This window comes from Ambystoma mexicanum, chromosome 2q (assembly GCF_040938575.1).
Source record: "Ambystoma mexicanum isolate Mex_15411 chromosome 2q, UKY_AmexF1_1, whole genome shotgun sequence".
Taxonomy (NCBI): Eukaryota; Metazoa; Chordata; class Amphibia; order Caudata; family Ambystomatidae; genus Ambystoma; species Ambystoma mexicanum.
In genome coordinates this window covers 127,723,194-127,749,580 of record NC_090924.1, presented here as the reverse complement: position 1 = coordinate 127,749,580, position 26,387 = coordinate 127,723,194, and the positions used below count along the sequence as shown (strand labels likewise).

The following is a 26,387-nucleotide window of genomic DNA, read 5'->3' as shown; positions in this document are numbered from 1 at the left end:
GTGTAAAATGCCAGCAGAGAGTGTTTCTGCCCGGTCTCGAACCGGGGACCTTTCGCGTGTGAGGCGAACGTGATAACCACTACACTACAGAAACAGCTGCTTGCTCACCTTTGTAGGGACTGGGAGAACAGGTGCAAAGGGCAGTGCAAGTGGACCTGCTTAAAGACTAATCAAATGCCTTGCGCCTGAAGCTCACACAATCCAGCCTAAAACATACGTCCTATCAAGCATGCGCACATATACAAGTATGCCAGCTGAGGGCCTATGCAGCGTACAGAGGGAAAGACATATTTCCACTTTGAGATCGGACGGCCAAAACTCACAAGCAAATCAAGGAATGTTACTGAGAGCTAACAGAGAACACAAAGTGCTTGTCGCAAGGACATGGCACGCAAAGAGGTTCAGGAAGTGAATTGTTCATCGACTACTGCTTACCGAGAAAACCAGAGAGTCTGTCCAATGAAAATAACATTGAAAAAACAAAAAAAAGGAGCTCAAGTTAACCACCTTGATTGGGCTCGTCCGGGATTTGAACCCGGGACCTCTCGCACCCAAAGCGAGAATCATACCCCTAGACCAACGAGCCACGGTCCTTTGAGCATTTGACGGAATTGTCCTCAGCGTTTGCACCCCCCTTAGGATTCGAGGCCAAGAATGCCTATTCCTGAAGTTTGTTCCTGCCGCTGAAAGCCTTGTCGGTGTATGAGCCAAATGAATGCCCCAGTCGGCACGCTCTGACTGTCTTCACAGGTCTCCTCCTCATCCCGAAGGTTGGTGGCCCATTGACATCAGGGTGGAAGGTGCTTGCGATACACTGTTCCTTCCTTCCTTCCTTCCTTCCTTCCTTCCTTTATTCCTCTTATGCTGTTTATGTAATAAGAGGGGACGATACACAGAAGAGAGAAAGTGGCCCAACACACTAGACTAGCAGTCTTCTGATCAATCTGCAGCTGGCAAGGTGGGGGAGAGCCTTTATTTTGCACCTGCTGGGATCTGCATTGGCAGAAGCTCTGAGGGCTGGGCCTTTCCTTTTGCCTGTAAAAACAAAAAGCAGCCCTCCTCCCTCCAGCCCTGAGAGCATGGGCGTGACACTGGAAAAAGCAGCATCTCCCCTTTGGTAAAGATGACCATTGCACAGCTGCTCACTCAGAGCTCGATCGTGCTCGATCAGGCGAGATATATTTAGGTCACCAGCAAAGTCTGTTCTCTTTTCTTGCGTAGGGTGAGCATTCACAGAGCCCAGCTTCGTTGACAAGAGTGCAAAAGGTGTATACTAAAAGCTTTCTGCTTTACTTGAGCGCCATGGCCGTTATTATATTTTGGCTGCTCCAAGCAATCTCTGTCCAGCCGATGCAAATTTCCAGCTCAAATTTTCCCAGCACTCAAAAAGTCCCTCCTCCCGCCAGCTCTGCTTTCAGGAAGTTCAGCAGAAGCAGTCCAACTTCTGTTCCCACTTCAGAGGAAAAGCTTTCTCGGGCCAGAGAAAGCCAGGGAATCACTGTACCGGCAAGTGCATTTCTTACAACTGGTAATCCCTCAGAACACAGAAATGAAGAAGCTGTATATGAAAATGTATTATTTCTTTGGTACACTAACCTATGTAACTAATATGGACCATTTCAGAGGACGGAGCGGACCCAACTGTGATCCCAGAGACCCAAATACCCAGCAGTAGGGAAAATAAATCCTCTCTGTGCTCTGCAACATTACATACACAAAATGCAAGCGCGTGCATTTTTTTATTGGCCCCATATACAGAATACATGTGAGGATGCTTGCCTTCCCAGTGTATTTCTCAAGCTCTTGAGAGCATATGCTATTTCCATGAGAACGCAAATAAGTTCATACTTTACATTTGTGTGTGACAAAAGGGGAAAAAAACTATTTTGTGTAAAATGCCAGCAGAGAGTGTTTCTGCCCGGTCTCGAACCGGGGACCTTTCGCGTGTGAGGCAAACGTGATAACCACTACACTACAGAAACAGCTGCTTGCTCACCTTTGTAGGGACTGGGAGAACAGGTGCAAAGGGCAGTGCAAGTGGACCTGCTTAAAGACTAATCAAATGCCTTGCGCCTGAAGCTCACACAATCCAGCCTAAAACATACGTCCTATCAAGCATGCGCACATATACAAGTATGCCAGCTGAGGGCCTATGCAGTGTACAGAGGGAAGGACATATTTCCACTTTGAGATCGGACGGCCAAAACTCACAAGCAAATCAAGGAATGTTACTGAGAGCTAACAGAGAACACAAAGTGCTTGTCGCAAGGACATGGCACGCAAAGAGGTTCAGGAAGTGAATTGTTCATCGACTACTGCTTACCGAGAAAACCAGAGAGTCTGTCCAATGAAAATAACATTGAAAAAACAAAAAAAAGGAGCTCAAGTTAACCACCTTGATTGGGCTCGTCCGGGATTTGAACCCGGGACCTCTCGCACCCAAAGCGAGAATCATACCCCTAGACCAACGAGCCACGGTCCTTTGAGCATTTGACGGAATTGTCCTCAGCGTTTGCACCCCCCTTAGGATTCGAGGCCAAGAATGCCTATTCCTGAAGTTTGTTCCTGCCGCTGAAAGCCTTGTCGGTGTATGAGCCAAATGAATGCCCCAGTCGGCACGCTCTGACTGTCTTCACAGGTCTCCTCCTCATCCCGAAGGTTGGTGGCCCATTGACATCAGGGTGGAAGGTGCTTGCGATACACTGTTCCTTCGTTCCTTCCTTCCTTCCTTTATTCCTCTTATGCTGTTTATGTAATAAGAGGGGACGATACACAGAAGAGAGAAAGTGGCCCAACACACTAGACTAGCAGTCTTCTGATCAATCTGCAGCTGGCAAGGTGGGGGAGAGCCTTTATTTTGCACCTGCTGGGATCTGCATTGGCAGAAGCTCTGAGGGCTGGGCCTTTCCTTTTGCCTGTAAAAACAAAAAGCAGCCCTCCTCCCTCCAGCCCTGAGAGCATGGGCGTGACACTGGAAAAAGCAGCATCTCCCCTTTGGTAAAGATGACCATTGCACAGCTGCTCACTCAGAGCTCGATCGTGCTCGATCAGGCGAGATATATTTAGGTCACCAGCAAAGTCTGTTCTCTTTTCTTGCGTAGGGTGAGCATTCACAGAGCCCAGCTTCGTTGACAAGAGTGCAAAAGGTGTATACTAAAAGCTTTCTGCTTTACTTGAGCGCCATGGCCGTTATTATATTTTGGCTGCTCCAAGCAATCTCTGTCCAGCCGATGCAAATTTCCAGCTCAAATTTTCCCAGCACTCAAAAAGTCCCTCCTCCCGCCAGCTCTGCTTTCAGGAAGTTCAGCAGAAGCAGTCCAACTTCTGTTCCCACTTCAGAGGAAAAGCTTTCTCGGGCCAGAGAAAGCCAGGGAATCACTGTACCGGCAAGTGCATTTCTTACAACTGGTAATCCCTCAGAACACAGAAATGAAGAAGCTGTATATGAAAATGTATTATTTCTTTGGTACACTAACCTATGTAACTAATATGGACCATTTCAGAGGACGGAGCGGACCCAACTGTGATCCCAGAGACCCAAATACCCAGCAGTAGGGAAAATAAATCCTCTCTGTGCTCTGCAACATTACATACACAAAATGCAAGCGCGTGCATTTTTTTATTGGCCCCATATACAGAATACATGTGAGGATGCTTGCCTTCCCAGTGTATTTCTCAAGCTCTTGAGAGCATATGCTATTTCCATGGGAACGCAAATAAGTTCATACTTTACATTTGTGTGTGACAAAAGGGGGAAAAAACTATTTTGTGTGAAATGCCAGCAGAGAGTGTTTCTGCACGGTCTCGAACCGGGGACCTTTCGCGTGTGAGGCGAACGTGATAACCACTACACTACAGAAACAGCTGCTTGCTCACCTTTGTAGGGACTGGGAGAACAGGTTCAAAGGGCAGTGCAAGTGGACCTGCTTAAAGACTAATCAAATGCCTTGCGCCTGAAGCTCACACAATCCAGCCTAAAACATACGTCCTATCAAGCATGCGCACATATACAAGTATGCCAGCTGAGGGCCTATGCAGCGTACAGAGGGAAGGACATATTTCCACTTTGAGATCGGACGGCCAAAACTCACAAGCAAATCAAGGAATGTTACTGAGAGCTAACAGAGAACACAAAGTACTTGTCGCAAGGACATGGCACGCAAAGAGGTTCAGGAAGTGAATTGTTCATCGACTACTGCTTACCGAGAAAACCAGAGAGTCTGTCCAATGAAAATAACATTGAAAAAACAAAAAAAAGGAGCTCAAGTTAACCACCTTGATTGGGCTCGTACGGGATTTGAACCCGGGACCTCTCGCACCCAAAGCGAGAATCATACCCCTAGACCAACGAGCCACGGTCCTTTGAGCATTTGACGGAATTTTCCTCAGCGTTTGCACCCCCCTTAGGATTCGAGGCCAAGAATGCCTATTCCTGAAGTTTGTTCCTGCCGCTGAAAGCCTTGTCGGTGTATGAGCCAAATGAATGCCCCAGTCGGCACGCTCTGACTGTCTTCACAGGTCTCCTCCTCATCCCGAAGGTTGGTGGCCCATTGACATCAGGGTGGAAGGTGCTTGCGATACACTGTTCCTTCCTTCCTTCCTTCCTTCCTTTATTCCTCTTATGCTGTTTATGTAATAAGAGGGGACGATACACAGAAGAGAGAAAGTGGCCCAACACACTAGACTAGCAGTCTTCTGATCAATCTGCAGCTGGCAAGGTGGGGGAGAGCCTTTATTTTGCACCTGCTGGGATCTGCATTGGCAGAAGCTCTGAGGGCTGGGCCTTTCCTTTTGCCTGTAAAAACAAAAAGCAGCCATCCTCCCTCCAGCCCTGAGAGCATGGGCGTGACACTGGAAAAAGCAGCATCTCCCCTTTGGTAAAGATGACCATTGCACAGCTGCTCACTCAGAGCTCGATCGTGCTCGATCAGGCGAGATATATTTAGGTCACCAGCAAAGTCTGTTCTCTTTTCTTGCGTAGGGTGAGCATTCACAGAGCCCAGCTTCGTTGACAAGAGTGCAAAAGGTGTATACTAAAAGCTTTCTGCTTTACTTGAGCGCCATGGCCGTTATTATATTTTGGCTGCTCCAAGCAATCTCTGTCCAGCCGATGCAAATTTCCAGCTCAAATTTTCCCAGCACTCAAAAAGTCCCTCCTCCCGCCAGCTCTGCTTTCAGGAAGTTCAGCAGAAGCAGTCCAACTTCTGTTCCCACTTCAGAGGAAAAGCTTTCTCGGGCCAGAGAAAGCCAGGGAATCACTGTACTGGCAAGTGCATTTCTTACAACTGGTAATCCCTCAGAACACAGAAATGAAGAAGCTGTATATGAAAATGTATTATTTCTTTGGTACACTAACCTATGTAACTAATATGGACCATTTCAGAGGACGGAGCGGACCCAACTGTGATCCCAGAGACCCAAATACCCAGCAGTAGGGAAAATAAATCCTCTCTGTGCTCTGCAACATTACATACACAAAATGCAAGCGCGTGCATTTTTTTATTGGCCCCATATACAGAATACATGTGAGGATGCTTGCCTTCCCAGTGTATTTCTCAAGCTCTTGAGAGCATATGCTATTTCCATGGGAACGCAAATAAGTTCATACTTTACATTTGTGTGTGACAAAAGGGGAAAAAAACTATTTTGTGTAAAATGCCAGCAGAGAGTGTTTCTGCCCGGTCTCGAACCGGGGACCTTTCGCGTGTGAGGCAAACGTGATAACCACTACACTACAGAAACAGCTGCTTGCTCACCTTTGTAGGGACTGGGAGAACAGGTTCAAAGGGCAGTGCAAGTGGACCTGCTTAAAGACTAATCAAATGCCTTGCGCCTGAAGCTCACACAATCCAGCCTAAAACATACGTCCTATCAAGCATGCGCACATATACAAGTATGCCAGCTGAGGGCCTATGCAGCGTACAGAGGGAAGGACATATTTCCACTTTGAGATCGGACGGCCAAAACTCACATGCAAATCAAGGAATGTTACTGAGAGCTAACAGAGAACACAAAGTGCTTGTCGCAAGGACATGGCACGCAAAGAGGTTCAGGAAGTGAATTGTTCATCGACTACTGCTTACCGAGAAAACCAGAGAGTCTGTCCAATGAAAATAACATTGAAAAAACAAAAAAAAGGAGCTCAAGTTAACCACCTTGATTGGGCTCGTCCGGGATTTGAACCCGGGACCTCTCGCACCCAAAGCGAGAATCATACCCCTAGACCAACGAGCCACGGTCCTTTGAGCATTTGACGGAATTGTCCTCAGCGTTTGCACCCCCCTTAGGATTCGAGGCCAAGAATGCCTATTCCTGAAGTTTGTTCCTGCCGCTGAAAGCCTTGTCGGTGTATGAGCCAAATGAATGCCCCAGTCGGCACGCTCTGACTGTCTTCACAGGTCTCCTCCTCATCCCGAAGGTTGGTGGCCCATTGACATCAGGGTGGATGGTGCTTGCGATACACTGTTCCTTCCTTCCTTCCTTCCTTCCTTCCTTTATTCCTCTTATGCTGTTTATGTAATAAGAGGGGACGATACACAGAAGAGAGAAAGTGGCCCAACACACTAGACTAGCAGTCTTCTGATCAATCTGCAGCTGGCAAGGTGGGGGAGAGCCTTTATTTTGCACCTGCTGGGATCTGCATTGGCAGAAGCTCTGAGGGCTGGGCCTTTCCTTTTGCCTGTAAAAACAAAAAGCAGCCCTCCTCCCTCCAGCCCTGAGAGCATGGGCGTGACACTGGAAAAAGCAGCATCTCCCCTTTGGTAAAGATGACCATTGCACAGCTGCTCACTCAGAGCTCGATCGTGCTCGATCAGGCGAGATATATTTAGGTCACCAGCAAAGTCTGTTCTCTTTTCTTGCGTAGGGTGAGCATTCACAGAGCCCAGCTTCGTTGACAAGAGTGCAAAAGGTGTATACTAAAAGCTTTCTGCTTTACTTGAGCGCCATGGCCGTTATTATATTTTGGCTGCTCCAAGCAATCTCTGTCCAGCCGATGCAAATTTCCAGCTCAAATTTTCCCAGCACTCAAAAAGTCCCTCCTCCCGCCAGCTCTGCTTTCAGGAAGTTCAGCAGAAGCAGTCCAACTTCTGTTCCCACTTCAGAGGAAAAGCTTTCTCGGGCCAGAGAAAGCCAGGGAATCACTGTACCGGCAAGTGCATTTCTTACAACTGGTAATCCCTCAGAACACAGAAATGAAGAAGCTGTATATGAAAATGTATTATTTCTTTGGTACACTAACCTATGTAACTAATATGGACCATTTCAGAGGACGGAGCGGACCCAACTGTGATCCCAGAGACCCAAATACCCAGCAGTAGGGAAAATAAATCCTCTCTGTGCTCTGCAACATTACATACACAAAATGCAAGCGCGTGCATTTTTTTATTGGCCCCATATACAGAATACATGTGAGGATGCTTGCCTTCCCAGTGTATTTCTCAAGCTCTTGAGAGCATATGCTATTTCCATGGGAACGCAAATAAGTTCATACTTTACATTTGTGTGTGACAAAAGGGGAAAAAAACTATTTTGTGTAAAATGCCAGCAGAGAGTGTTTCTGCCCGGTCTCGAACCGGGGACCTTTCGCGTGTGAGGCGAACGTGATAACCACTACACTACAGAAACAGCTGCTTGCTCACCTTTGTAGGGACTGGGAGAACAGGTGCAAAGGGCAGTGCAAGTGGACCTGCTTAAAGACTAATCAAATGCCTTGCGCCTGAAGCTCACACAATCCAGCCTAAAACATACGTCCTATCAAGCATGCGCACATATACAAGTATGCCAGCTGAGGGCCTATGCAGCGTACAGAGGGAAGGACATATTTCCACTTTGAGATCGGACGGCCAAAACTCACAAGCAAATCAAGGAATGTTACTGAGAGCTAACAGAGAACACAAAGTGCTTGTCGCAAGGACATGGCACGCAAAGAGGTTCAGGAAGTGAATTGTTCATCGACTACTGCTTACCGAGAAAACCAGAGAGTCTGTCCAATGAAAATAACATTGAAAAAACAAAAAAAAGGAGCTCAAGTTAACCACCTTGATTGGGCTCGTCCGGGATTTGAACCCGGGACCTCTCACACCCAAAGCGAGAATCATACCCCTAGACCAACGAGCCACGGTCCTTTGAGCATTTGACGGAATTGTCCTCAGCGTTTGCACCCCCCTTAGGATTCGAGGCCAAGAATGCCTATTCCTGAAGTTTGTTCCTGCCGCTGAAAGCCTTGTCGGTGTATGAGCCAAATGAATGCCCCAGTCGGCACGCTCTGACTGTCTTCACAGGTCTCCTCCTCATCCCGAAGGTTGGTGGCCCATTGACATCAGGGTGGAAGGTGCTTGCGATACACTGTTCCTTCCTTCCTTCCTTCCTTCCTTCCTTTATTCCTCTTATGCTGTTTATGTAATAAGAGGGGACGATACACAGAAGAGAGAAAGTGGCCCAACACACTAGACTAGCAGTCTTCTGATCAATCTGCAGCTGGCAAGGTGGGGGAGAGCCTTTATTTTGCACCTGCTGGGATCTGCATTGGCAGAAGCTCTGAGGGCTGGGCCTTTCCTTTTGCCTGTAAAAACAAAAAGCAGCCCTCCTCCCTCCAGCCCTGAGAGCATGGGCGTGACACTGGAAAAAGCAGCATCTCCCCTTTGGTAAAGATGACCATTGCACATCTGCTCACTCAGAGCTCGATCGTGCTCGATCAGGCGAGATATATTTAGGTCACCAGCAAAGTCTGTTCTCTTTTCTTGCGTAGGGTGAGCATTCACAGAGCCCAGCTTCGTTGACAAGAGTGCAAAAGGTGTATACTAAAAGCTTTCTGCTTTACTTGAGCGCCATGGCCGTTATTATATTTTGGCTGCTCCAAGCAATCTCTGTCCAGCCGATGCAAATTTCCAGCTCAAATTTTCCCAGCACTCAAAAAGTCCCTCCTCCCGCCAGCTCTGCTTTCAGGAAGTTCAGCAGAAGCAGTCCAACTTCTGTTCCCACTTCAGAGGAAAAGCTTTCTCGGGCCAGAGAAAGCCAGGGAATCACTGTACCGGCAAGTGCATTTCTTACAACTGGTAATCCCTCAGAACACAGAAATGAAGAAGCTGTATATGAAAATGTATTATTTCTTTGGTACACTAACCTATGTAACTAATATGGACCATTTCAGAGGACGGAGCGGACCCAACTGTGATCCCAGAGACCCAAATACCCAGCAGTAGGGAAAATAAATCCTCTCTGTGCTCTGCAACATTACATACACAAAATGCAAGCGCGTGCATTTTTTTATTGGCCCCATATACAGAATACATGTGAGGATGCTTGCCTTCCCAGTGTATTTCTCAAGCTCTTGAGAGCATATGCTATTTCCATGAGAACGCAAATAAGTTCATACTTTACATTTGTGTGTGACAAAAGGGGAAAAAAACTATTTTGTGTAAAATGCCAGCAGAGAGTGTTTCTGCCCGGTCTCGAACCGGGGACCTTTCGCGTGTGAGGCAAACGTGATAACCACTACACTACAGAAACAGCTGCTTGCTCACCTTTGTAGGGACTGGGAGAACAGGTGCAAAGGGCAGTGCAAGTGGACCTGCTTAAAGACTAATCAAATGCCTTGCGCCTGAAGCTCACACAATCCAGCCTAAAACATACGTCCTATCAAGCATGCGCACATATACAAGTATGCCAGCTGAGGGCCTATGCAGCGTACAGAGGGAAGGACATATTTCCACTTTGAGATCGGACGGCCAAAACTCACAAGCAAATCAAGGAATGTTACTGAGAGCTAACAGAGAACACAAAGTGCTTGTCGCAAGGACATGGCACGCAAAGAGGTTCAGGAAGTGAATTGTTCATCGACTACTGCTTACCGAGAAAACCAGAGAGTCTGTCCAATGAAAATAACATTGAAAAAACAAAAAAAAGGAGCTCAAGTTAACCACCTTGATTGGGCTCGTCCGGGATTTGAACCTGGGACCTCTCGCACCCAAAGCGAGAATCATACCCCTAGACCAACGAGCCACGGTCCTTTGAGCATTTGACGGAATTGTCCTCAGCGTTTGCACCCCCCTTAGGATTCGAGGCCAAGAATGCCTATTCCTGAAGTTTGTTCCTGCCGCTGAAAGCCTTGTCGGTGTATGAGCCAAATGAATGCCCCAGTCGGCACGCTCTGACTGTCTTCACAGGTCTCCTCCTCATCCCGAAGGTTGGTGGCCCATTGACATCAGGGTGGAAGGTGCTTGCGATACACTGTTCCTTCCTTCCTTCCTTCCTTTATTCCTCTTATGCTGTTTATGTAATAAGAGGGGACGATACACAGAAGAGAGAAAGTGGCCCAACACACTAGACTAGCAGTCTTCTGATCAATCTGCAGCTGGCAAGGTGGGGGAGAGCCTTTATTTTGCACCTGCTGGGATCTGCATTGGCAGAAGCTCTGAGGGCTGGGCCTTTCCTTTTGCCTGTAAAAACAAAAAGCAGCCCTCCTCCCTCCAGCCCTGAGAGCATGGGCGTGACACTGGAAAAAGCAGCATCTCCCCTTTGGTAAAGATGACCATTGCACAGCTGCTCACTCAGAGCTCGATCGTGCTCGATCAGGCGAGATATATTTAGGTCACCAGCAAAGTCTGTTCTCTTTTCTTGCGTAGGGTGAGCATTCACAGAGCCCAGCTTCGTTGACAAGAGTGCAAAAGGTGTATACTAAAAGCTTTCTGCTTTACTTGAGCGCCATGGCCGTTATTATATTTTGGCTGCTCCAAGCAATCTCTGTCCAGCCGATGCAAATTTCCAGCTCAAATTTTCCCAGCACTCAAAAAGTCCCTCCTCCCGCCAGCTCTGCTTTCAGGAAGTTCAGCAGAAGCAGTCCAACTTCTGTTCCCACTTCAGAGGAAAAGCTTTCTCGGGCCAGAGAAAGCCAGGGAATCACTGTACCGGCAAGTGCATTTCTTACAACTGGTAATCCCTTAGAACACAGAAATGAAGAAGCTGTATATGAAAATGTATTATTTCTTTGGTACACTAACCTATGTAACTAATATGGACCATTTCAGAGGACGGAGCGGACCCAACTGTGATCCCAGAGACCCAAATACCCAGCAGTAGGGAAAATAAATCCTCTCTGTGCTCTGCAACATTACATACACAAAATGCAAGCGCGTGCATTTTTTTATTGGCCCCATATACAGAATACATGTGAGGATGCTTGCCTTCCCAGTGTATTTCTCAAGCTCTTGAGAGCATATGCTATTTCCATGGGAACGCAAATAAGTTCATACTTTACATTTGTGTGTGACAAAAGGGGGAAAAAACTATTTTGTGTGAAATGCCAGCAGAGAGTGTTTCTGCCCGGTCTCGAACCGGGGACCTTTCGCGTGTGAGGCGAACGTGATAACCACTACACTACAGAAACAGCTGCTTGCTCACCTTTGTAGGGACTGGGAGAACAGGTTCAAAGGGCAGTGCAAGTGGACCTGCTTAAAGACTAATCAAATGCCTTGCGCCTGAAGCTCACACAATCCAGCCTAAAACATACGTCCTATCAAGCATGCGCACATATACAAGTATGCCAGCTGAGGGCCTATGCAGCGTACAGAGGGAAGGACATATTTCCACTTTGAGATCGGACGGCCAAAACTCACAAGCAAATCAAGGAATGTTACTGAGAGCTAACAGAGAACACAAAGTGCTTGTCGCAAGGACATGGCACGCAAAGAGGTTCAGGAAGTGAATTGTTCATCGACTACTGCTTACCGAGAAAACCAGAGAGTCTGTCCAATGAAAATAACATTGAAAAAACAAAAAAAAGGAGCTCAAGTTAACCACCTTGATTGGGCTCGTCCGGGATTTGAACCCGGGACCTCTCGCACCCAAAGCGAGAATCATACCCCTAGACCAACGAGCCACGGTCCTTTGAGCATTTGACGGAATTGTCCTCAGCGTTTGCACCCCCCTTAGGATTCGAGGCCAAGAATGCCTATTCCTGAAGTTTGTTCCTGCCGCTGAAAGCCTTGTCGGTGTATGAGCCAAATGAATGCCCCAGTCGGCACGCTCTGACTGTCTTCACAGGTCTCCTCCTCATCCCGAAGGTTGGTGGCCCATTGACATCAGGGTGGAAGGTGCTTGCGATACACTGTTCCTTCCTTCCTTCCTTCCTTCCTTCCTTTATTCCTCTTATGCTGTTTATGTAATAAGAGGGGACGATACACAGAAGAGAGAAAGTGGCCCAACACACTAGACTAGCAGTCTTCTGATCAATCTGCAGCTGGCAAGGTGGGGGAGAGCCTTTATTTTGCACCTGCTGGGATCTGCATTGGCAGAAGCTCTGAGGGCTGGGCCTTTCCTTTTGCCTGTAAAAACAAAAAGCAGCCCTCCTCCCTCCAGCCCTGAGAGCATGGGCGTGACACTGGAAAAAGCAGCATCTCCCCTTTGGTAAAGATGACCATTGCACAGCTGCTCACTCAGAGCTCGATCGTGCTCGATCAGGCGAGATATATTTAGGTCACCAGCAAAGTCTGTTCTCTTTTCTTGCGTAGGGTGAGCATTCACAGAGCCCAGCTTCGTTGACAAGAGTGCAAAAGGTGTATACTAAAAGCTTTCTGCTTTACTTGAGCGCCATGGCCGTTATTATATTTTGGCTGCTCCAAGCAATCTCTGTCCAGCCGATGCAAATTTCCAGCTCAAATTTTCCCAGCACTCAAAAAGTCCCTCCTCCCGCCAGCTCTGCTTTCAGGAAGTTCAGCAGAAGCAGTCCAACTTCTGTTCCCACTTCAGAGGAAAAGCTTTCTCGGGCCAGAGAAAGCCAGGGAATCACTGTACCGGCAAGTGCATTTCTTACAACTGGTAATCCCTCAGAACACAGAAATGAAGAAGCTGTATATGAAAATGTATTATTTCTTTGGTACACTAACCTATGTAACTAATATGGACCATTTCAGAGGACGGAGCGGACCCAACTGTGATCCCAGAGACCCAAATACCCAGCAGTAGGGAAAATAAATCCTCTCTGTGCTCTGCAACATTACATACACAAAATGCAAGCGCGTGCATTTTTTTATTGGCCCCATATACAGAATACATGTGAGGATGCTTGCCTTCCCAGTGTATTTCTCAAGCTCTTGAGAGCATATGCTATTTCCATGGGAACGCAAATAAGTTCATACTTTACATTTGTGTGTGACAAAAGGGGAAAAAAACTATTTTGTGTAAAATGCCAGCAGAGAGTGTTTCTGCCCGGTCTCGAACCGGGGACCTTTCGCGTGTGAGGCGAACGTGATAACCACTACACTACAGAAACAGCTGCTTGCTCACTTTTGTAGGGACTGGGAGAACAGGTGCAAAGGGCAGTGCAAGTGGACCTGCTTAAAGACTAATCAAATGCCTTGCGCCTGAAGCTCACACAATCCAGCCTAAAACATACGTCCTATCAAGCATGCGCACATATACAAGTATGCCAGCTGAGGGCCTATGCAGCGTACAGAGGGAAGGACATATTTCCACTTTGAGATCGGACGGCCAAAACTCACAAGCAAATCAAGGAATGTTACTGAGAGCTAACAGAGAACACAAAGTGCTTGTCGCAAGGACATGGCACGCAAAGAGGTTCAGGAAGTGAATTGTTCATCGACTACTGCTTACCGAGAAAACCAGAGAGTCTGTCCAATGAAAATAACATTGAAAAAACAAAAAAAAGGAGCTCAAGTTAACCACCTTGATTGGGACCTCTCGCACCCAAAGCGAGAATCATACCCCTAGACCAACGAGCCACGGTCCTTTGAGCATTTGACGGAATTGTCCTCAGCGTTTGCACCCCCCTTAGGATTCGAGGCCAAGAATGCCTATTCCTGAAGTTTGTTCCTGCCGCTGAAAGCCTTGTCGGTGTATGAGCCAAATGAATGCCCCAGTCGGCACGCTCTGACTGTCTTCACAGGTCTCCTCCTCATCCCGAAGGTTGGTGGCCCATTGACATCAGGGTGGAAGGTGCTTGCGATACACTGTTCCTTCCTTCCTTCCTTCCTTCCTTTATTCCTCTTATGCTGTTTATGTAATAAGAGGGGACGATACACAGAAGAGAGAAAGTGGCCCAACACACTAGACTAGCAGTCTTCTGATCAATCTGCAGCTGGCAAGGTGGGGGAGAGCCTTTATTTTGCACCTGCTGGGATCTGCATTGGCAGAAGCTCTGAGGGCTGGGCCTTTCCTTTTGCCTGTAAAAACAAAAAGCAGCCCTCCTCCCTCCAGCCCTGAGAGCATGGGCGTGACACTGGAAAAAGCAGCATCTCCCCTTTGGTAAAGATGACCATTGCACAGCTGCTCACTCAGAGCTCGATCGTGCTCGATCAGGCGAGATATATTTAGGTCACCAGCAAAGTCTGTTCTCTTTTCTTGCGTAGGGTGAGCATTCACAGAGCCCAGCTTCGTTGACAAGAGTGCAAAAGGTGTATACTAAAAGCTTTCTGCTTTACTTGAGCGCCATGGCCGTTATTATATTTTGGCTGCTCCAAGCAATCTCTGTCCAGCCGATGCAAATTTCCAGCTCAAATTTTCCCAGCACTCAAAAAGTCCCTCCTCCCGCCAGCTCTGCTTTCAGGAAGTTCAGCAGAAGCAGTCCAACTTCTGTTCCCACTTCAGAGGAAAAGCTTTCTCGGGCCAGAGAAAGCCAGGGAATCACTGTACCGGCAAGTGCATTTCTTACAACTGGTAATCCCTCAGAACACAGAAATGAAGAAGCTGTATATGAAAATGTATTATTTCTTTGGTACACTAACCTATGTAACTAATATGGACCATTTCAGAGGACGGAGCGGACCCAACTGTGATCCCAGAGACCCAAATACCCAGCAGTAGGGAAAATAAATCCTCTCTGTGCTCTGCAACATTACATACACAAAATGCAAGCGCGTGCATTTTTTTATTGGCCCCATATACAGAATACATGTGAGGATGCTTGCCTTCCCAGTGTATTTCTCAAGCTCTTGAGAGCATATGCTATTTCCATGAGAACGCAAATAAGTTCATACTTTACATTTGTGTGTGACAAAAGGGGAAAAAAACTATTTTGTGTAAAATGCCAGCAGAGAGTGTTTCTGCCCGGTCTCGAACCGGGGACCTTTCGCGTGTGCGAAACAGCTGCTTGCTCACCTTTGTAGGGACTGGGAGAACAGGTGCAAAGGGCAGTGCAAGTGGACCTGCTTAAAGACTAATCAAATGCCTTGCGCCTGAAGCTCACACAATCCAGCCTAAAACATACGTCCTATCAAGCATGCGCACATATACAAGTATGCCAGCTGAGGGCCTATGCAGCGTACAGAGGGAAGGACATATTTCCACTTTGAGATCGGACGGCCAAAACTCACAAGCAAATCAAGGAATGTTACTGAGAGCTAACAGAGAACACAAAGTGCTTGTCGCAAGGACATGGCACGCAAAGAGGTTCAGGAAGTGAATTGTTCATCGACTACTGCTTACCGAGAAAACCAGAGAGTCTGTCCAATGAAAATAACATTGAAAAAACAAAAAAAAGGAGCTCAAGTTAACCACCTTGATTGGGACCTCTCGCACCCAAAGCGAGAATCATACCCCTAGACCAACGAGCCACGGTCCTTTGAGCATTTGACGGAATTGTCCTCAGCGTTTGCACCCCCTTAGGATTCGAGGCCAAGAATGCCTATTCCTGAAGTTTGTTCCTGCCGCTGAAAGCCTTGTCGGTGTATGAGCCAAATGAATGCCCCAGTCGGCACGCTCTGACTGTCTTCACAGGTCTCCTCCTCATCCCGAAGGTTGGTGGCCCATTGACATCAGGGTGGAAGGTGCTTGCGATACACTGTTCCTTCCTTCCTTCCTTCCTTCCTTTATTCCTCTTATGCTGTTTATGTAATAAGAGGGGACGATACACAGAAGAGAGAAAGTGGCCCAACACACTAGACTAGCAGTCTTCTGATCAATCTGCAGCTGGCAAGGTGGGGGAGAGCCTTTATTTTGCACCTGCTGGGATCTGCATTGGCAGAAGCTCTGAGGGCTGGGCCTTTCCTTTTGCCTGTAAAAACAAAAAGCAGCCCTCCTCCCTCCAGCCCTGAGAGCATGGGCGTGACACTGGAAAAAGCAGCATCTCCCCTTTGGTAAAGATGACCATTGCACAGCTGCTCACTCAGAGCTCGATCGTGCTCGATCAGGCGAGATATATTTAGGTCACCAGCAAAGTCTGTTCTCTTTTCTTGCGTAGGGTGAGCATTCACAGAGCCCAGCTTCGTTGACAAGAGTGCAAAAGGTGTATACTAAAAGCTTTCTGCTTTACTTGAGCGCCATGGCCGTTATTATATTTTGGCTGCTCCAAGCAATCTCTGTCCAGCCGATGCAAATTTCCAGCTCAAATTTTCCCAGCACTCAAAAAGTCCCTCCTCCCGCCAGCTCTGCTTTCAGGAAGTTCAGCAGAAGCAGTCCAACTTCTGTTCCCACTTCAGAGGAAAAGCTTTCTCGGGCCAGAGAAAGCCAGGGAATCACTGTACCGGCAAGTGCATTTCTTACAACTGGTAATCCCTCAGAACACAGAAATGAAGAAGCTGTATATGAAAATGTATTATTTCTTTGGTACACTAACCTATGTAACTAATATGGACCATTTCAGAGGACGGAGCGGACCCAACTGTGATCCCAGAGACCCAAATACCCAGCAGTAGGGAAAATAAATCCTCTCTGTGCTCTGCAACATTACATACACAAAATGCAAGCGCGTGCATTTTTTTATTGGCCCCATATACAGAATACATGTGAGGATGCTTGCCTTCCCAGTGTATTTCTCAAGCTCTTGAGAGCATATGCTATTTCCATGAGAACGCAAATAAGTTCATACTTTACATTTGTGTGTGACAAAAGGGGAAAAAAACTATTTTGTGTAAAATGCCAGCAGAGAGTGTTTCTGCCCGGTCTCGAACCGGGGACCTTTCGCGTGTGAGGCGAACGTGATAACCACTACACTACAGAAACAGCTGCTTGCTCACCTTTGTAGGGACTGGGAGAACAGGTGCAAAGGGCAGTGCAAGTGGACCTGCTTAAAGACTAATCAAATGCCTTGCGCCTGAAGCTCACACAATCCAGCCTAAAACATACGTCCTATCAAGCATGCGCACATATACAAGTATGCCAGCTGAGGGCCTATGCAGCGTACAGAGGGAAGGACATATTTCCACTTTGAGATCGGACGGCCAAAACTCACAAGCAAATCAAGGAATGTTACTGAGAGCTAACAGAGAACACAAAGTGCTTGTCGCAAGGACATGGCACGCAAAGAGGTTCAGGAAGTGAATTGTTCATCGACTACTGCTTACCGAGAAAACCAGAGAGTCTGTCCAATGAAAATAACATTGAAAAAACAAAAAAAAGGAGCTCAAGTTAACCACCTTGATTGGGCTCGTCCGGGATCTCGCACCCAAAGCGAGAATCATACCCCTAGACCAACGAGCCACGGTCCTTTGAGCATTTGACGGAATTGTCCTCAGCGTTTGCACCCCCCTTAGGATTCGAGGCCAAGAATGCCTATTCCTGAAGTTTGTTCCTGCCGCTGAAAGCCTTGTCGGTGTATGAGCCAAATGAATGCCCCAGTCGGCACGCTCTGACTGTCTTCACAGGTCTCCTCCTCATCCCGAAGGTTGGTGGCCCATTGACATCAGGGTGGAAGGTGCTTGCGATACACTGTTCCTTCCTTCCTTCCTTCCTTCCTTTATTCCTCTTATGCTGTTTATGTAATAAGAGGGGACGATACACAGAAGAGAGAAAGTGGCCCAACACACTAGACTAGCAGTCTTCTGATCAATCTGCAGCTGGCAAGGTGGGGGAGAGCCTTTATTTTGCACCTGCTGGGATCTGCATTGGCAGAAGCTCTGAGGGCTGGGCCTTTCCTTTTGCCTGTAAAAATAAAAAGCAGCCCTCCTCCCTCCAGCCCTGAGAGCATGGGCGTGACACTGGAAAAAGCAGCATCTCCCCTTTGGTAAAGATGACCATTGCACAGCTGCTCACTCAGAGCTCGATCGTGCTCGATCAGGCGAGATATATTTAGGTCACCAGCAAAGTCTGTTCTCTTTTCTTGCGTAGGGTGAGCATTCACAGAGCCCAGCTTCGTTGACAAGAGTGCAAAAGGTGTATACTAAAAGCTTTCTGCTTTACTTGAGCGCCATGGCCGTTATTATATTTTGGCTGCTCCAAGCAATCTCTGTCCAGCCGATGCAAATTTCCAGCTCAAATTTTCCCAGCACTCAAAAAGTCCCTCCTCCCGCCAGCTCTGCTTTCAGGAAGTTCAGCAGAAGCAGTCCAACTTCTGTTCCCACTTCAGAGGAAAAGCTTTCTCGGGCCAGAGAAAGCCAGGGAATCACTGTACCGGCAAGTGCATTTCTTACAACTGGTAATCCCTCAGAACACAGAAATGAAGAAGCTGTATATGAAAATGTATTATTTCTTTGGTACACTAACCTATGTAACTAATATGGACCATTTCAGAGGACGGAGCGGACCCAACTGTGATCCCAGAGACCCAAATACCCAGCAGTAGGGAAAATAAATCCTCTCTGTGCTCTGCAACATTACATACACAAAATGCAAGCGCGTGCATTTTTTTATTGGCCCCATATACAGAATACATGTGAGGATGCTTGCCTTCCCAGTGTATTTCTCAAGCTCTTGAGAGCATATGCTATTTCCATGGGAACGCAAATAAGTTCATACTTTACATTTGTGTGTGACAAAAGGGGAAAAAAACTATTTTGTGTAAAATGCCAGCAGAGAGTGTTTCTGCCCGGTCTCGAACCGGGGACCTTTCGCGTGTGAGGCGAACGTGATAACCACTACACTACAGAAACAGCTGCTTGTTCACCTTTGTAGGGACTGGGAGAACAGGTGCAAAGGGCAGTGCAAGTGGACCTGCTTAAAGACTAATCAAATGCCTTGCGCCTGAAGCTCACACAATCCAGCCTAAAACATACGTCCTATCAAGCATGCGCACATATACAAGTATGCCAGCTGAGGGCCTATGCAGCGTACAGAGGGAAGGACATATTTCCACTTTGAGATCGGACGGCCAAAACTCACAAGCAAATCAAGGAATGTTACTGAGAGCTAACAGAGAACACAAAGTGCTTGTCGCAAGGACATGGCACGCAAAGAGGTTCAGGAAGTGAATTGTTCATCGACTACTGCTTACCGAGAAAACCAGAGAGTCTGTCCAATGAAAATAACATTGAAAAAACAAAAAAAAGGAGCTCAAGTTAACCACCTTGATTGGGCTCGTCCGGGATTTGAACCCGGGACCTCTCGCACCCAAAGCGAGAATCATACCCCTAGACCAACGAGCCACGGTCCTTTGAGCATTTGACGGAATTGTCCTCAGCGTTTGCACCCCCCTTAGGATTCGAGGCCAAGAATGCCTATTCCTGAAGTTTGTTCCTGCCGCTGAAAGCCTTGTCGGTGTATGAGCCAAATGAATGCCCCAGTCGGCACGCTCTGACTGTCTTCACAGGTCTCCTCCTCATCCCGAAGGTTGGTGGCCCATTGACATCAGGGTGGAAGGTGCTTGCGATACACTGTTCCTTCCTTCCTTCCTTCCTTCCTTTATTCCTCTTATGCTGTTTATGTAATAAGAGGGGACGATACAAAGAAGAGAGAAAGTGGCCCAACACACTAGACTAGCAGTCTTCTGATCAATCTGCAGCTGGCAAGGTGGGGGAGAGCCTTTATTTTGCACCTGCTGGGATCTGCATTGGCAGAAGCTCTGAGGGCTGGGCCTTTCCTTTTGCCTGTAAAAACAAAAAGCAGCCCTCCTCCCTCCAGCCCTGAGAGCATGGGCGTGACACTGGAAAAAGCAGCATCTCCCCTTTGGTAAAGATGACCATTGCACAGCTGCTCACTCAGAGCTCGATCGTGCTCGATCAGGCGAGATATATTTAGGTCACCAGCAAAGTCTGTTCTCTTTTCTTGCGTAGGGTGAGCATTCACAGAGCCCAGCTTCGTTGACAAGAGTGCAAAAGGTGTATACTAAAAGCTTTCTGCTTTACTTGAGCGCCATGGCCGTTATTATATTTTGGCTGCTCCAAGCAATCTCTGTCCAGCCGATGCAAATTTCCAGCTCAAATTTTCCCAGCACTCAAAAAGTCCCTCCTCCCGCCAGCTCTGCTTTCAGGAAGTTCAGCAGAAGCAGTCCAACTTCTGTTCCCACTTCAGAGGAAAAGCTTTCTCGGGCCAGAGAAAGCCAGGGAATCACTGTACCGGCAAGTGCATTTCTTACAACTGGTAATCCCTCAGAACACAGAAATGAAGAAGCTGTATATGAAAATGTATTATTTCTTTGGTACACTAACCTATGTAACTAATATGGACCATTTCAGAGGACGGAGCGGACCCAACTGTGATCCCAGAGACCCAAATACCCAGCAGTAGGGAAAATAAATCCTCTCTGTGCTCTGCAACATTACATACACAAAAGGCAAGCGCGTGCATTTTTTTATTGGCCCCATATACAGAATACATGTGAGGATGCTTGCCTTCCCAGTGTATTTCTCAAGCTCTTGAGAGCATATGCTATTTCCATGGGAACGCAAATAAGTTCATACTTTACATTTGTGTGTGACAAAAGGGGAAAAAAACTATTTTGTGTAAAATGCCAGCAGAGAGTGTTTCTGCCCGGTCTAGGCGAACGTGATAACCACTACACTACAGAAACAGCTGCTTACTCACCTTTGTAGGGACTGGGAGAACAGGTGCAAAGGGCAGTGCAAGTGGACCTGCTTAAAGACTAATCAAATGCCTTGCGCCTGAAGCTCACACAATCCAGCCTAAAACATACGTCCTATCAAGCATGCGCACATATACAAGTATGCCAGCTGAGGGCCTATGCAGCGTACAGAGGGAAGGACATATTTCCACTTTGAGATCGGACGGCCAAAACTCACAAGCAAATCAAGGAATGTTACTGAGAGCTAACAGAGAACACAAAGTGCTTGTCGCAAGGACATGGCACGCAAAGAGGTTCAGGAAGTGAATTGTTCATCGACTACTGCTTACCGAGAAAACCAGAGAGTCTGTCCAATGAAAATAACATTGAAAAAACAAAAAATAGGAGCTCAAGTTAACCACCTTGATTGGGACCTCTCGCACCCAAAGCGAGAATCATACCCCTAGACCAACGAGCCACGGTCCTTTGAGCATTTGACGGAATTGTCCTCAGCGTTTGCACCCCCCTTAGGATTCGAGGCCAAGAATGCCTATTCCTGAAGTTTGTTCCTGCCGCTGAAAGCCTTGTCGGTGTATGAGCCAAATGAATGCCCCAGTCGGCACGCTCTGACTGTCTTCACAGGTCTCCTCCTCATCCCGAAGGTTGGTGGCCCATTGACATCAGGGTGGAAGGTGCTTGCGATACACTGTTCCTTCCTTCCTTCCTTCCTTCCTTTATTCCTCTTATGCTGTTTATGTAATAAGAGGGGACGATACACAGAAGAGAGAAAGTGGCCCAACACACTAGACTAGCAGTCTTCTGATCAATCTGCAGCTGGCAAGGTGGGGGAGAGCCTTTATTTTGCACCTGCTGGGATCTGCATTGGCAGAAGCTCTGAGGGCTGGGCCTTTCCTTTTGCCTGTAAAAACAAAAAGCAGCCCTCCTCCCTCCAGCCCTGAGAGCATGGGCGTGACACTGGAAAAAGCAGCATCTCCCCTTTGGTAAAGATGACCATTGCACAGCTGCTCACTCAGAGCTCGATCGTGCTCGATCAGGCGAGATATATTTAGGTCACCAGCAAAGTCTGTTCTCTTTTCTTGCGTAGGGTGAGCATTCACAGAGCCCAGCTTCGTTGACAAGAGTGCAAAAGGTGTATACTAAAAGCTTTCTGCTTTACTTGAGCGCCATGGCCGTTATTATATTTTGGCTGCTCCAAGCAATCTCTGTCCAGCCGATGCAAATTTCCAGCTCAAATTTTCCCAGCACTCAAAAAGTCCCTCCTCCCGCCAGCTCTGCTTTCAGGAAGTTCAGCAGAAGCAGTCCAACTTCTGTTCCCACTTCAGAGGAAAAGCTTTCTCGGGCCAGAGAAAGCCAGGGAATCACTGTACCGGCAAGTGCATTTCTTACAACTGGTAATCCCTCAGAACACAGAAATGAAGAAGCTGTATATGAAAATGTATTATTTCTTTGGTACACTAACCTATGTAACTAATATGGACCATTTCAGAGGACGGAGCGGACCCAACTGTGATCCCAGAGACCCAAATACCCAGCAGTAGGGAAAATAAATCCTCTCTGTGCTCTGCAACATTACATACACAAAATGCAAGCGCGTGCATTTTTTTATTGGCCCCATATACAGAATACATGTGAGGATGCTTGCCTTCCCAGTGTATTTCTCAAGCTCTTGAGAGCATATGCTATTTCCATGGGAACGCAAATAAGTTCATACTTTACATTTGTGTGTGACAAAAGGGGAAAAAAACTATTTTGTGTAAAATGCCAGCAGAGAGTGTTTCTGCCCGGTCTCGAACCGGGGACCTTTCGCGTGTGAGGCAAACGTGATAACCACTACACTACAGAAACAGCTGCTTGCTCACCTTTGTAGGGACTGGGAGAACAGGTGCAAAGGGCAGTGCAAGTGGACCTGCTTAAAGACTAATCAAATGCCTTGCGCCTGAAGCTCACACAATCCAGCCTAAAACATACGTCCTATCAAGCATGCGCACATATACAAGTATGCCAGCTGAGGGCCTATGCAGCGTACAGAGGGAAGGACATATTTCCACTTTGAGATCGGACGGCCAAAACTCACAAGCAAATCAAGGAATGTTACTGAGAGCTAACAGAGAACACAAAGTGCTTGTCGCAAGGACATGGCACGCAAAGAGGTTCAGGAAGTGAATTGTTCATCGACTACTGCTTACCGAGAAAACCAGAGAGTCTGTCCAATGAAAATAACATTGAAAAAACAAAAAAAAGGAGCTCAAGTTAACCACCTTGATTGGGCTCGTCCGGGATTTGAACCCGGGACCTCTCGCACCCAAAGCGAGAATCATACCCCTAGACCAACGAGCCACGGTCCTTTGAGCATTTGACGGAATTGTCCTCAGCGTTTGCACCCCCCTTAGGATTCGAGGCCAAGAATGCCTATTCCTGAAGTTTGTTCCTGCCGCTGAAAGCCTTGTCGGTGTATGAGCCAAATGAATGCCCCAGTCGGCACGCTCTGACTGTCTTCACAGGTCTCCTCCTCATCCCGAAGGTTGGTGGCCCATTGACATCAGGGTGGAAGGTGCTTGCGATACACTGTTCCTTCCTTCCTTCCTTCCTTCCTTCCTTTATTCCTCTTATGCTGTTTATGTAATAAGAGGGGACGATACACAGAAGAGAGAAAGTGGCCCAACACACTAGACTAGCAGTCTTCTGATCAATCTGCAGCTGGCAAGGTGGGGGAGAGCCTTTATTTTGCACCTGCTGGGATCTGCATTGGCAGAAGCTCTGAGGGCTGGGCCTTTCCTTTTGCCTGTAAAAACAAAAAGCAGCCCTCCTCCCTCCAGCCCTGAGAGCATGGGCGTGACACTGGAAAAAGCAGCATCTCCCCTTTGGTAAAGATGACCATTGCACAGCTGCTCACTCAGAGCTCGATCGTGCTCGATCAGGCGAGATATATTTAGGTCACCAGCAAAGTCTGTTCTCTTTTCTTGCGTAGGGTGAGCATTCACAGAGCCCAGCTTCGTTGACAAGAGTGCAAAAGGTGTATACTAAAAGCTTTCTGCTTTACTTGAGCGCCATGGCCGTTATTATATTTTGGCTGCTCCAAGCAATCTCTGTCCAGCCGATGCAAATTTCCAGCTCAAATTTTCCCAGCACTCAAAAAGTCCCTCCTCCCGCCAGCTCTGCTTTCAGGAAGTTCAGCAGAAGCAGTCCAACTTCTGTTCCCACTTCAGAGGAAAAGCTTTCTCGGGCCAGAGAAAGCCAGGGAATCACTGTACCGGCAAGTGCATTTCTTACAACTGGTAATCCCTCAGAACACAGAAATGAAGAAGCTGTATATGAAAATGTATTATTTCTTTGGTACACTAACCTATGTAACTAATATGGACCATTTCAGAGGACGGAGCGGACCCAACTGTGATCCCAGAGACCCAAATACCCAGCAGTAGGGAAAATAAATCCTCTCTGTGCTCTGCAACATTACATACACAAAATGCAAGCGCGTGCATTTTTTTATTGGCCCCATATACAGAATACATGTGAGGATGCTTGCCTTCCCAGTGTATTTCTCAAGCTCTTGAGAGCATATGCTATTTCCATGGGAACGCAAATAAGTTCATACTTTACATTTGTGTGTGACAAAAGGGGAAAAAAACTATTTTGTGTAAAATGCCAGCAGAGAGTGTTTCTGCCCGGTCTCGAACCGGGGACCTTTCGCGTGTGAGGCGAACGTGATAACCACTACACTACAGAAACAGCTGCTTGCTCACCTTTGTAGGGACTGGGAGAACAGGTGCAAAGGGCAGTGCAAGTGGACCTGCTTAAAGACTAATCAAATGCCTTGCGCCTGAAGCTCACACAATCCAGCCTAAAACATACGTCCTATCAAGCATGCGCACATATACAAGTATGCCAGCTGAGGGCCTATGCAGCGTACAGAGGGAAGGACATATTTCCACTTTGAGATCGGACGGCCAAAACTCACAAGCAAATCAAGGAATGTTACTGAGAGCTAACAGAGAACACAAAGTGCTTGTCGCAAGGACATGGCACGCAAAGAGGTTCAGGAAGTGAATTGTTCATCGACTACTGCTTACCGAGAAAACCAGAGAGTCTGTCCAATGAAAATAACATTGAAAAAACAAAAAAAAGGAGCTCAAGTTAACCACCTTGATTGGGCTCGTCCGGGATTTGAACCCGGGACCTCTCGCACCCAAAGCGAGAATCATACCCCTAGACCAACGAGCCACGGTCCTTTGAGCATTTGACGGAATTGTCCTCAGCGTTTGCACCCCCCTTAGGATTCGAGGCCAAGAATGCCTATTCCTGAAGTTTGTTCCTGCCGCTGAAAGCCTTGTCGGTGTATGAGCCAAATGAATGCCCCAGTCGGCACGCTCTGACTGTCTTCACAGGTCTCCTCCTCATCCCGAAGGTTGGTGGCCCATTGACATCAGGGTGGAAGGTGCTTGCGATACACTGTTCCTTCCTTCCTTCCTTCCTTCCTTCCTTCCTTCCTTCCTTCCTTCCTTCCTTCCTTTATTCCTCTTATGCTGTTTATGTAATAAGAGGGGACGATACACAGAAGAGAGAAAGTGGCCCAACACACTAGACTAGCAGTCTTCTGATCAATCTGCAGCTGGCAAGGTGGGGGAGAGCCTTTATTTTGCACCTGCTGGGATCTGCATTGGCAGAAGCTCTGAGGGCTGGGCCTTTCCTTTTGCCTGTAAAAACAAAAAGCAGCCCTCCTCCCTCCAGCCCTGAGAGCATGGGCGTGACACTGGAAAAAGCAGCATCTCCCCTTTGGTAAAGATGACCATTGCACAGCTGCTCACTCAGAGCTCGATCGTGCTCGATCAGGCGAGATATATTTAGGTCACCAGCAAAGTCTGTTCTCTTTTCTTGCGTAGGGTGAGCATTCACAGAGCCCAGCTTCGTTGACAAGAGTGCAAAAGGTGTATACTAAAAGCTTTCTGCTTTACTTGAGCGCCATGGCCGTTATTATATTTTGGCTGCTCCAAGCAATCTCTGTCCAGCCGATGCAAATTTCCAGCTCAAATTTTCCCAGCACTCAAAAAGTCCCTCCTCCCGCCAGCTCTGCTTTCAGGAAGTTCAGCAGAAGCAGTCCAACTTCTGTTCCCACTTCAGAGGAAAAGCTTTCTCGGGCCAGAGAAAGCCAGGGAATCACTGTACCGGCAAGTGCATTTCTTACAACTGGTAATCCCTCAGAACACAGAAATGAAGAAGCTGTATATGAAAATGTATTATTTCTTTGGTACACTAACCTATGTAACTAATATGGACCATTTCAGAGGACGGAGCGGACCCAACTGTGATCCCAGAGACCCAAATACCCAGCAGTAGGGAAAATAAATCCTCTCTGTGCTCTGCAACATTACATACACAAAATGCAAGCGCGTGCATTTTTTTATTGGCCCCATATACAGAATACATGTGAGGATGCTTGCCTTCCCAGTGTATTTCTCAAGCTCTTGAGAGCATATGCTATTTCCATGAGAACGCAAATAAGTTCATACTTTACATTTGTGTGTGACAAAAGGGGAAAAAAACTATTTTGTGTAAAATGCCAGCAGAGAGTGTTTCTGCCCGGTCTCGAACCGGGGACCTTTCGCGTGTGAGGCAAACGTGATAACCACTACACTACAGAAACAGCTGCTTGCTCACCTTTGTAGGGACTGGGAGAACAGGTGCAAAGGGCAGTGCAAGT

General features: G+C 47.4%; 21 non-coding genes across 21 annotated transcripts; all 21 read right to left on the bottom strand.

Moving 5' to 3' along the window:
* Window positions 1-21: 21 nt before the first annotated feature.
* On the bottom strand, window positions 22-94 carry TRNAV-CAC (transfer RNA valine (anticodon CAC)). The gene has a single exon. It is a non-coding gene; the product is annotated as a tRNA-Val (tRNA).
* Window positions 95-514: 420 nt separating this feature from the next.
* Window positions 515-586, bottom strand: TRNAP-UGG (transfer RNA proline (anticodon UGG)). The gene has a single exon. It is a non-coding gene; the product is annotated as a tRNA-Pro (tRNA).
* A 1,323-nt stretch (window positions 587-1,909) lies between these two features.
* Window positions 1,910-1,982, bottom strand: TRNAV-CAC (transfer RNA valine (anticodon CAC)). The gene has a single exon. It is a non-coding gene; the product is annotated as a tRNA-Val (tRNA).
* A 420-nt stretch (window positions 1,983-2,402) lies between these two features.
* TRNAP-UGG (transfer RNA proline (anticodon UGG)) lies at window positions 2,403-2,474 on the bottom strand. The gene has a single exon. It is a non-coding gene; the product is annotated as a tRNA-Pro (tRNA).
* A 1,808-nt stretch (window positions 2,475-4,282) lies between these two features.
* Window positions 4,283-4,354, bottom strand: TRNAP-UGG (transfer RNA proline (anticodon UGG)). Its single transcript has one exon. It is a non-coding gene; the product is annotated as a tRNA-Pro (tRNA).
* A 1,315-nt stretch (window positions 4,355-5,669) lies between these two features.
* Window positions 5,670-5,742, bottom strand: TRNAV-CAC (transfer RNA valine (anticodon CAC)). Its single transcript has one exon. It is a non-coding gene; the product is annotated as a tRNA-Val (tRNA).
* Window positions 5,743-6,162: 420 nt separating this feature from the next.
* TRNAP-UGG (transfer RNA proline (anticodon UGG)) lies at window positions 6,163-6,234 on the bottom strand. Its single transcript has one exon. It is a non-coding gene; the product is annotated as a tRNA-Pro (tRNA).
* Window positions 6,235-7,553: 1,319 nt separating this feature from the next.
* TRNAV-CAC (transfer RNA valine (anticodon CAC)) lies at window positions 7,554-7,626 on the bottom strand. Its single transcript has one exon. It is a non-coding gene; the product is annotated as a tRNA-Val (tRNA).
* Window positions 7,627-8,046: 420 nt separating this feature from the next.
* On the bottom strand, window positions 8,047-8,118 carry TRNAP-UGG (transfer RNA proline (anticodon UGG)). The gene has a single exon. It is a non-coding gene; the product is annotated as a tRNA-Pro (tRNA).
* Window positions 8,119-9,437: 1,319 nt separating this feature from the next.
* Window positions 9,438-9,510, bottom strand: TRNAV-CAC (transfer RNA valine (anticodon CAC)). The gene has a single exon. It is a non-coding gene; the product is annotated as a tRNA-Val (tRNA).
* A 1,803-nt stretch (window positions 9,511-11,313) lies between these two features.
* TRNAV-CAC (transfer RNA valine (anticodon CAC)) lies at window positions 11,314-11,386 on the bottom strand. Its single transcript has one exon. It is a non-coding gene; the product is annotated as a tRNA-Val (tRNA).
* Window positions 11,387-11,806: 420 nt separating this feature from the next.
* Window positions 11,807-11,878, bottom strand: TRNAP-UGG (transfer RNA proline (anticodon UGG)). The gene has a single exon. It is a non-coding gene; the product is annotated as a tRNA-Pro (tRNA).
* Window positions 11,879-13,197: 1,319 nt separating this feature from the next.
* On the bottom strand, window positions 13,198-13,270 carry TRNAV-CAC (transfer RNA valine (anticodon CAC)). The gene has a single exon. It is a non-coding gene; the product is annotated as a tRNA-Val (tRNA).
* Window positions 13,271-16,883: 3,613 nt separating this feature from the next.
* Window positions 16,884-16,956, bottom strand: TRNAV-CAC (transfer RNA valine (anticodon CAC)). Its single transcript has one exon. It is a non-coding gene; the product is annotated as a tRNA-Val (tRNA).
* A 1,792-nt stretch (window positions 16,957-18,748) lies between these two features.
* TRNAV-CAC (transfer RNA valine (anticodon CAC)) lies at window positions 18,749-18,821 on the bottom strand. The gene has a single exon. It is a non-coding gene; the product is annotated as a tRNA-Val (tRNA).
* A 420-nt stretch (window positions 18,822-19,241) lies between these two features.
* Window positions 19,242-19,313, bottom strand: TRNAP-UGG (transfer RNA proline (anticodon UGG)). The gene has a single exon. It is a non-coding gene; the product is annotated as a tRNA-Pro (tRNA).
* A 3,148-nt stretch (window positions 19,314-22,461) lies between these two features.
* TRNAV-CAC (transfer RNA valine (anticodon CAC)) lies at window positions 22,462-22,534 on the bottom strand. Its single transcript has one exon. It is a non-coding gene; the product is annotated as a tRNA-Val (tRNA).
* A 420-nt stretch (window positions 22,535-22,954) lies between these two features.
* TRNAP-UGG (transfer RNA proline (anticodon UGG)) lies at window positions 22,955-23,026 on the bottom strand. The gene has a single exon. It is a non-coding gene; the product is annotated as a tRNA-Pro (tRNA).
* Window positions 23,027-24,345: 1,319 nt separating this feature from the next.
* Window positions 24,346-24,418, bottom strand: TRNAV-CAC (transfer RNA valine (anticodon CAC)). Its single transcript has one exon. It is a non-coding gene; the product is annotated as a tRNA-Val (tRNA).
* A 420-nt stretch (window positions 24,419-24,838) lies between these two features.
* On the bottom strand, window positions 24,839-24,910 carry TRNAP-UGG (transfer RNA proline (anticodon UGG)). Its single transcript has one exon. It is a non-coding gene; the product is annotated as a tRNA-Pro (tRNA).
* Window positions 24,911-26,257: 1,347 nt separating this feature from the next.
* On the bottom strand, window positions 26,258-26,330 carry TRNAV-CAC (transfer RNA valine (anticodon CAC)). The gene has a single exon. It is a non-coding gene; the product is annotated as a tRNA-Val (tRNA).
* Window positions 26,331-26,387: the final 57 nt, after the last annotated feature.